The sequence below is a fragment of the Amphimedon queenslandica genome, unplaced genomic scaffold (genome assembly GCF_000090795.2).
Source record: "Amphimedon queenslandica unplaced genomic scaffold, v1.1 AMPQUscaffold_13180, whole genome shotgun sequence".
NCBI lineage: Eukaryota > Metazoa > Porifera > Demospongiae > Haplosclerida > Niphatidae > Amphimedon > Amphimedon queenslandica.
Window position 1 is genome coordinate 57,710 of NW_003546584.1, and position 8,340 is coordinate 66,049.

The 8,340-nt window shown below is 33.9% G+C and overlaps 1 long non-coding RNA gene across 1 annotated transcript; it reads right to left on the bottom strand.

The window, feature by feature from the left end:
- Positions 1-5,057: 5,057 nt before the first annotated feature.
- Positions 5,058-5,319, bottom strand: LOC109584679 (uncharacterized). Its single transcript, XR_002186126.1, has 3 exons — positions 5,289-5,319; positions 5,190-5,243; positions 5,058-5,089 (listed from the first exon to the last, which is right to left on the bottom strand). It is a non-coding gene; the product is annotated as an uncharacterized LOC109584679 (long non-coding RNA).
- Positions 5,320-8,340: the final 3,021 nt, after the last annotated feature.

The window sequence follows — 8,340 nt, forward strand, 5'->3', positions numbered from 1 at the left end:
ACATTATGCAGATAATTCAGACTGATACATTCAGACTGTTAAAATTGTGGGGTTTTATTGAACCAGATGAAGCTATAGCTTTACTAACCGCACCTACTGGTGTAGCAGTGTTTAATATTGGAAGCATGACCTTACACTATGCCTTAATGCGAGGATATAATAGAATTCGTAATTACCAGTCTTTAAGCCGGGACAAGGTAAATATGTTTCAGTTTAGGCTTTGGAAACTTAAGCTTTTGACCATAGATGAAGTAAGTATGCTGCGAAGGAACTTGCTACTAGAAGTACACAAAAGGCTTAATGAAATATTAGTTCAGCCTCACAATGTTCTTTTTGGGAATATTAGCATTTCAGCTGTTGGCGACTTGTATCATCTTCCATCTGTAAATTGGATGGTTATGGAAGGAGCATTTTAAGATGTTAGAGCTTCAGGAAATCACGCGTCAAAGGGACGATGCCCAGTTTGTAGAAATTCTTAGTTGAGGAAGAACAGAGACTTGCACTAATGAGGACATACAAGTGTTAAAAAGTAGAGAAATTACTAAAACTTCAGCTGGATATCCAACATAAGCACTCCATGTACATAGAAGCAATCTAAGTGTGGAGAAATGGAATGAAATAATGTTACATTCATTGGCCTCTGATGATGATCAGTATCTCATAATAGCAACAAACTAATCAAACAGTGCAGATAGATCTGTAGAAAGTGATTTGCACCATGAGCTTCGACTACTTGTTGGTGCTAAAGTTATGTTAACTATTAATGTCAAGGCTATTGATGGTCTAGTTAATTGCGCCAGAGGGGAGGCTGTTCATTTTACAACATATTTGAGTTGAAATGTATCACAAAATTAATTTTAGTAAAATTTAATGACCGAAATTCAGGAAAACAGCCATTAAAACCAGTGCATATTGTCATTTGATTTTTAATTATAATAACAATAACTATTATTATTCAATTATCACTGTTTGAGGTTGAGCATGAGTGCTTAGATCTCAAGCTTTTATCTTTCTGTAAATTCTTTGTGTTGCTTTTCTATTGTTCAACAAATCTCGAGGTAAATCTGAATCCTCACTGTAACGTAAAGTGTTAGTACTTCATCTAGAAGGAATTTCTATGCTTCCTTATCATCCTCGTTCCGCTTTCTTCAGTACTCTGTCCCTCTCTCTGTTCATCAAATAGTTATATCCATTCAGTGGTAATCTCTTCGTTCTCCCTGAGTTTTCTCATGTTCTCACTACTGCTAAACTTGCAAGTCAGTCTTAGTGCTCTATTGAGTAACATAAAGTGTGAAAGTCATTGTTACAAACAGTCAACTTTCTGCAACTTATATTGTCTCGTACAGTTATCGGAACTCTTGTCAACTATATCCTCTTCATCTTCATCATTCTTATTGTCTTCCTGCAAAAAGTCACAAAGTAAACCTAATATGGTGTTTCTCAGTGCCTCTTTGACTACCTTGCCTTAGTTTTAATTGTATCTTTCTTACTAAATAGCCACCAAAATACAAGTGAGCACTGCTCTCATCGATGAATAGGCCTCCTACTGGACTCGTTGAATTGAATTCTAGTTGTGATTGTCTTGATGTCACCTTTTTCCAAAATGATGTGAACATTATGTAAGTAATTTCAATTATAATAAATGGAATTCTTCTGCTTTTACGATGCTGTGTAGTGACATCAAGAATTTCATATACTCAGCAGATGTAACGAAAGAAGAAAATCGAAGCTATACATGTTCCTTATGAATTGAAGGGTGACTGTTGCTGATGTCCAGATTCTCAATAACTTGATGAGGTAAGTGTTATATTGCTGAACAGCAACCTTTTTTGTTCCCATAGAACACCTACTTTTTAAGTTTTCAGCTACACTTGAACATTTTGACACAGTTACAGTTCGTAGTTTTGATTCTTGTCTGGAGATGATTGTATGTGTAGCAACTATATGAGATGAAATATTATTATAAGTATGTACATGTAAAATCAATGCTTACTTTCAATTTCTGTACAAAATGTTTGTTATTATGCTTTTAAAAGTTGGTGTTGATGATGTTGTTGATGTAAGTTTTTTTTTGGTATTGGCTCACTGTCCACTGGAATATCTGTGGGTTGCTTGTTTCTTTGGGTATTGCCTTTTACAATTCCATCTGTGGTAATTGAGTTTAATACACAAAGTGCCTGTTGATTTTTTAAAATTCAGCTGATGATGGATTGCTGTGCTGCCCGAAACATTACTGCAGAGGATCCTGGCAAATCTTTTCACTCAGGAAACTCTTAACTCCAGGCATCATGAAAATATAATTGACAAGCTCAATGAATGAATAAGTTAAAAAGTATTTGTATTGTATTTTTGTATCATGCATGCAATACCCACCAGTTCTTTTGATTTCAAGCAGAGTTTCTCTTTTTAGTATTAGTTTCTTTGTTTCTTTTGCCTTTAGCTATTTATTGTCGCTAATTTGCTTCCCCCATCCATTGAGCCATGTTAAGAACTCCTTGTAACTACTGTATATAATAAGTTATTATATTGACAATAGTTTATTCAGCCTACTTGAATTTTTTTGTCTCCAGTGACATAGCTGGAAGAATAATTGGAAACATTTAACATGTCAAAGAACTTGTGAAATTACTTAATAAAGTTGGCTGTTTCTTTGGCTTCATCTGGTAAGAGTGTCTTCATTCCAGTACTGACTGTAGCAGTGAGAACCTATAACATTTTATCAATTTTTTGATTTTGAAAATGTTCCGTACTTGTGCAGCTAAATCAATTCTCCCTTGAAAAACCAGTTACATTAATGTGCTCATACATGAGCTTAGTTAGACTTGTAAGCCACTTACACTTCAATGTCATTCAATAGAGGTCTTTTACAAATCTCCAAGAAATTGGCACACCATTAAAGTCAATGATTAGTTGTAATTATTAGTGAACAGGCACATATAAATTACCTCCATGTTTCTTTCATTACTTGTATTTGGTGGTTTTTATGAGAAGAGGTGGATCTGATATGAAGTAAACGTTGCACATCAGTGAACATGGATTTTTAGTAATATGTTACTTCAGAGCTGGTATGTTTTCAAATGTGTTTTCTGTTGGCTGAGTTACCATCAAGAGTATTGCATGCAACTTTAAAGTCGCATTTCTTTATTTGTAGTATGGCCTCATATAATATTGGGGCCATTTGTTATAAAAAGTCCACTGATAATTAATACAAGTATAGATGAAGCTAAGACTTTGTTTTTTCTGCTTTGTTCATTGGTGTCAATCTGCTTCTAAAGCTGAAGATGTTCATTGTTGTGTCACATGCTACAAAATCCAATCAATTCTTCAAAAGAAAAAGTATTAATATTATTATAATAATTATAAATTACCTGTAAACTGACATAGACAAGTCCTTCCTTAATGTGCATTTCAGTGCTACCTCTTTCTGGAAATCTGCAGTGGCTGTGAGTTTAGAGTCTTAGATAAGTTGCAAATTCAGATCAAAACTGAAGCCACTTGTGGACTTAAAATGTGTGTATAATCTCTCAGAGTACATTGAGAAGGCAAATTTATGCTTGATTTCCGTAACGTTTTGTATGCACTAGATGATTTATTCCGGAAGTAAATGCATTACTTGATACCTTAAAAGAAGTTCAATTAAATACCATGGAAACCAATTGATTGTTGCTATGACAATTGACCACGTGTTTATACATTTAGTGTTCAGCAGCTAATCAGCTACTCCTAAGCAGTTTTAGTGGAGCCATCCAGACTCCAGTTCTCCATCCGTTATCTCCTTGTATAGATGGACCGTTACTTTCAAGCTTTTTGCAGTGCTGGTCGGTCAGTCAAGTTTATAAACCACACCCAAATCAATAAACACTAACTAGAATGGGTGGAGAGTCCCGAAACACGGCAAGGAGAGTATTTCTGAAAAGAACTGGCTAAAGCAGTTTCAAGGAGCAGGAAGTATAACTCCTCAAGACCACTGCAACCTGGTGCTGTGCTTCAATAACACGCGGTTTTCAATTTTAAAAAAGTTTTAAAAATGTGATGAAGTAGGATTCTGAACGATCAACATAATACAAAATGAAAATCCAACTCTTGTGACGCAAATTCTACTCTAAATTGTACTTTCAATGTTATTACGTAAGAATTGCGGATCACCTTGTAGTGTAGAGTAGAATTTGCATCACGAGAGTAGGATTTTTATTTTGAATTTTGTTGATTGTTCGGAATCCTACTTCATCTTGTTTTTTTTAATTTTTTATGTTCTTGTTTGTATTGACTTTTTAAAAACATTTATAATATTTCTTCAGTTGCCGTTGTGATATTTTTGATTTTAAACACATACAATAACATTATTATTATTATTATTGCTATGTCGTTTAAACTATTGTAAGAGACAACATTGAGTGAATAGTTATGCTGAAAGATTGTCTACTATACTGATGGAAAGTGAAATTTATACTAGTCTTGACAAGAGTCCTTGTTCAAGGAGCAGTGACAGTATCCATCTTCCCTGCAATTCTTCCTGTTGTCAAGTCATTATTATCATCGCATCACCAAGTTATTATAACATTATTTAATTAGTTGTTTGTTTTTTGAAATAAAATAATTCATTACACAATTAAAGAATAGTATGCAAGCACAATAAAACTGGGCTGAATGCACATTACTGTAATTTGAAATCTATAAGCCTGTCTATTGTTAATATACGTAGAGGAGGCGAAGACAGTTATAGCCTGGAGACTGGTACCGTCACTAGATGTGTTAGCGCAAAATATAGACAATAGAGAGACAGTAGATGGACAAAGCCTGTCCCGCACGACCCACCATCTATACAACTATTAAAGGGGCTGGGCATGATAAATGAATAAATTAAAATTAATTCATTAATAACACATTCAATAATAAATAATAATAAATTAAACTTAATTAATAACACAAAAAATAATAAATTAAACTTAAATAATAATTAACACATTCAATAATAATAATAATAATAATTATCAGTTATCTTCATCCAGACTCCAACAATCATCAGAAGATTCATCAAAAAGAACTTTTTTCAATCCTTCTGCAGGAAGATGATGCTGAGGTCTTTTGCCTATGAAAGAAGTACAATATAACACTACTATAAAATCCTAATTGTTTTTACTAACTAATAATTATTAAAAAAATTTTGTTCATGTACAGTCATGTATTACCTTTGTCTCTAGTCACTCGTAGGATTGCAATTGGGCTTGAAATGAAAGCAGAATCTATATAAAAGTGATAATAATAAAGTCAAATATAGTTGCTAGTACCTAGCTGATGTGCTATGAAACAAGATGGTGTATTTGATGGTGTTGACGATTTTCGACTTATGAAAGAAGGAATAAAATAAAAATAAGACATTATTATACATAACAATTATGTACTCAATAAAGGAGATATACTGGAATGACACAAGGTGCTACTGGGTGATATACAAACAATTACGTACTCAATAAAGGAGATATACTGGAATGACACAAGGTGCTACTGGGTGATTCTAAGTTAGATACAATAATGATTAAATTAAATGACCACTATATCCTGCCTAATGAAGACAAAACTGGCCGATTACTATGTACAGGTGTTAATGTAGAAGTGGACCCTATATATTATGGTGGAAAATGAAAATGGAATATTAATGTACCATTTCTGGAAGTGGGTGTAGTTACAAACTGCGATTGCTGTAAATCAAAGAACAGTGATAAGAAATAAAATTATGATTAATGTTTTCTATCATACGAGGAATGTTAGGAGACTAAATTTGGATTTAATTCTTTCTCTTGCTCTAGAAAGGACATAATAGGTATTATGTTAAAAATACATACCAGTGCCAAATTGTGCTTCAGCTGCCCAAGATGGAGCACTAGAAAGAGTACATGTTATCAAAGGTTGGCTTGATATTCTTTTGTAGCGTACAAATCCACCCACTAATTTTCCGGCTGCAGAGTCATTCTTACATGAACGACTGTCAAGTTTTTTGATCAAGCTATTGAGGGCTAAATGTAAAAGTATTTAGTAACAATACATGCATACCACTATGTATAGCAGGTATATATTCCGTCCTCATTCCTTGTGAAACTAATATTTTCCAAACAAAAAGGTTTTCCTCAATACCAAATCAAAAATTCCATTCCTGCTTGGAGCGATTATTTTCCTGGACAAAATATACCTGCTATGATGGTGAACTTGAATGCTAGACCCTATTACTAACATTAAACAAGACACTAAAGGTGCATGGCCTCGCCCCTAAAGCCATTTGGGATGTGTTAGGCTTAGCTAGCCTATGCCAGTATATTTAAATGATAAAGGTCAAAAGTGACAGACTGGGCAAATGTCAAAAGTATGATGGAACTCTGAAGTCCCTGCAAAAATTGGTTTATCAATTCCTACTAGCATCTCAAGATTTATCACTTATTTATACACTATATTTATACTTATTGCACTCTCATTTTTAAAAAAACATCATGCATGGTTCCAAAACCACAGCATTTGTTGTGGCCACTATCTATAAAAACCATACGGTATAAGAAATTAAGAAAGTGCACTCCTGAGGGCAAGAGATTATCATAACAGCTATAGTTTCCTTGCTGCAGTTACACTTCCTCTTGCATGCTTGCCAGCAGAAGTGGCAAGCTAAGCTGTTCAACTCCAAGCTTGGAGGCGTGACATTAGTTATCCATAATGTATGCAGCAAGATCATGTAAGAATGAAGCTTCAGATTTTTTCTCTTCTTCTAAGTGCTATAAGATGTTATATTGGCACAAATACTGTTGCCTAGATAAATTGAGTGACTTAAGAGAGTTTGGGATCCTTAGACAAGTGAACTGCTGCTAATGAACTTCAGTCGGGATGAAATTCGAGTAGCTATAACTCACCAACAAAATGATTTGAAGAGTTCCACACATATTAAATGAATAAATAGTCTTGATCTACTGGAAAAGTCTCATTTGCCTCCAGAATACTACCGGTATTGCTGGGCATTTTCTCTTGAGATAAAACACTTCTACTACCTAGAGCTGCTCTCTAAACATCTTGAAGCAATGAAGCAAGACTTTTCCTAACAGAAAAGAAGCTGTCAAAGATGTAGAGAGTGCGACTGTAAAGATATATATTCTCAAAGACAAAAGCTAGCACACAGAATGAATGAATGAATGACAGAAAGCCAAACCGAGTACCTAATCCTCGCCTACACAAAGCTGGGCGAGGCCAATTAAACAGAATAATAGTGTACCATTTGATTTCCAAAGAGGAGAATGAACTCTATAAGTACTTTCTTCTTCACTATCAGATCTTTCCTGTGACATATATTGATATGTGATCATCCTATATTTCTTCTCAGTATCTCCTTTCAACACACCTATTATAAAGCTAGAAGCACGAAGAAATAAATGTTATTTCACATGGCATATGCACAAAGTCATTTCAAAAAAATTGTTAATTTTTAAAATGTCAAAACAATCATCTTAATTTTCCTTACAGTCTGTTGCCACTGAGTTCACTTAGTTTTTCTGTCCTTTTCCTTTTCAATTCTTCTAGACTGGCTTTCCAACAAAATTCTCCCTTGAGATTCATAGTATCTGACACATCCTAAAAATTACAGAGCATTAAAATATTATTTTCACCAATGTCTAACTTCTAATATCAGCATTATCATATTGACCAGAAAACTCGGCTATGACTTGATCACAATTTTTGTTTAACTTCGTGATTGATATCATCCTTAAAGCTGTGATAAGGGACCAAATTATGTTTCTTAATAACAAGAACTAACCTGGTCACATCAAATTGCTCATATTCCACAAAAGTGCTATACAGTTTTTTACTGCAGACTATGAACAATAACGTGGTACTTAGTTGAAGATTTACATGGCATATCACATAAAGAACTTTTCTCTTTGTTTTCCATGGCAAACCCTTCAAAGGACTGCTTTAGCCCTGAAAGTGACCTAAAATATAAAAATAGTTAAAAAGGTCAGTTTCATACTGTATGGAAACATCTAACTGAGTTCGAATTCAGTTAAAGCCTAACAGGCCTTAATTCACATTAATTTTTTCAAAACATTTCAATTATTAAGGAAAAGGTGCAAGTAGCCTCAGTCTTTAATTATTGTAAAATTAATATTAATGAGCTTGATCTATCAGTAAACTTTGGCACTTCATTGTCTTCGGCTGTAATGAAATAATTAGTAAGATAAACAATCAACCCATTACTACATGTATACCTGTAAAATTTAGTTATCTAAAACAATTCCTATGAAGGTAGCAGCAGAATAGTGATAAGGGTTTATAGTCATACCTTCCAGTTGAATCACGAAGAGCAAT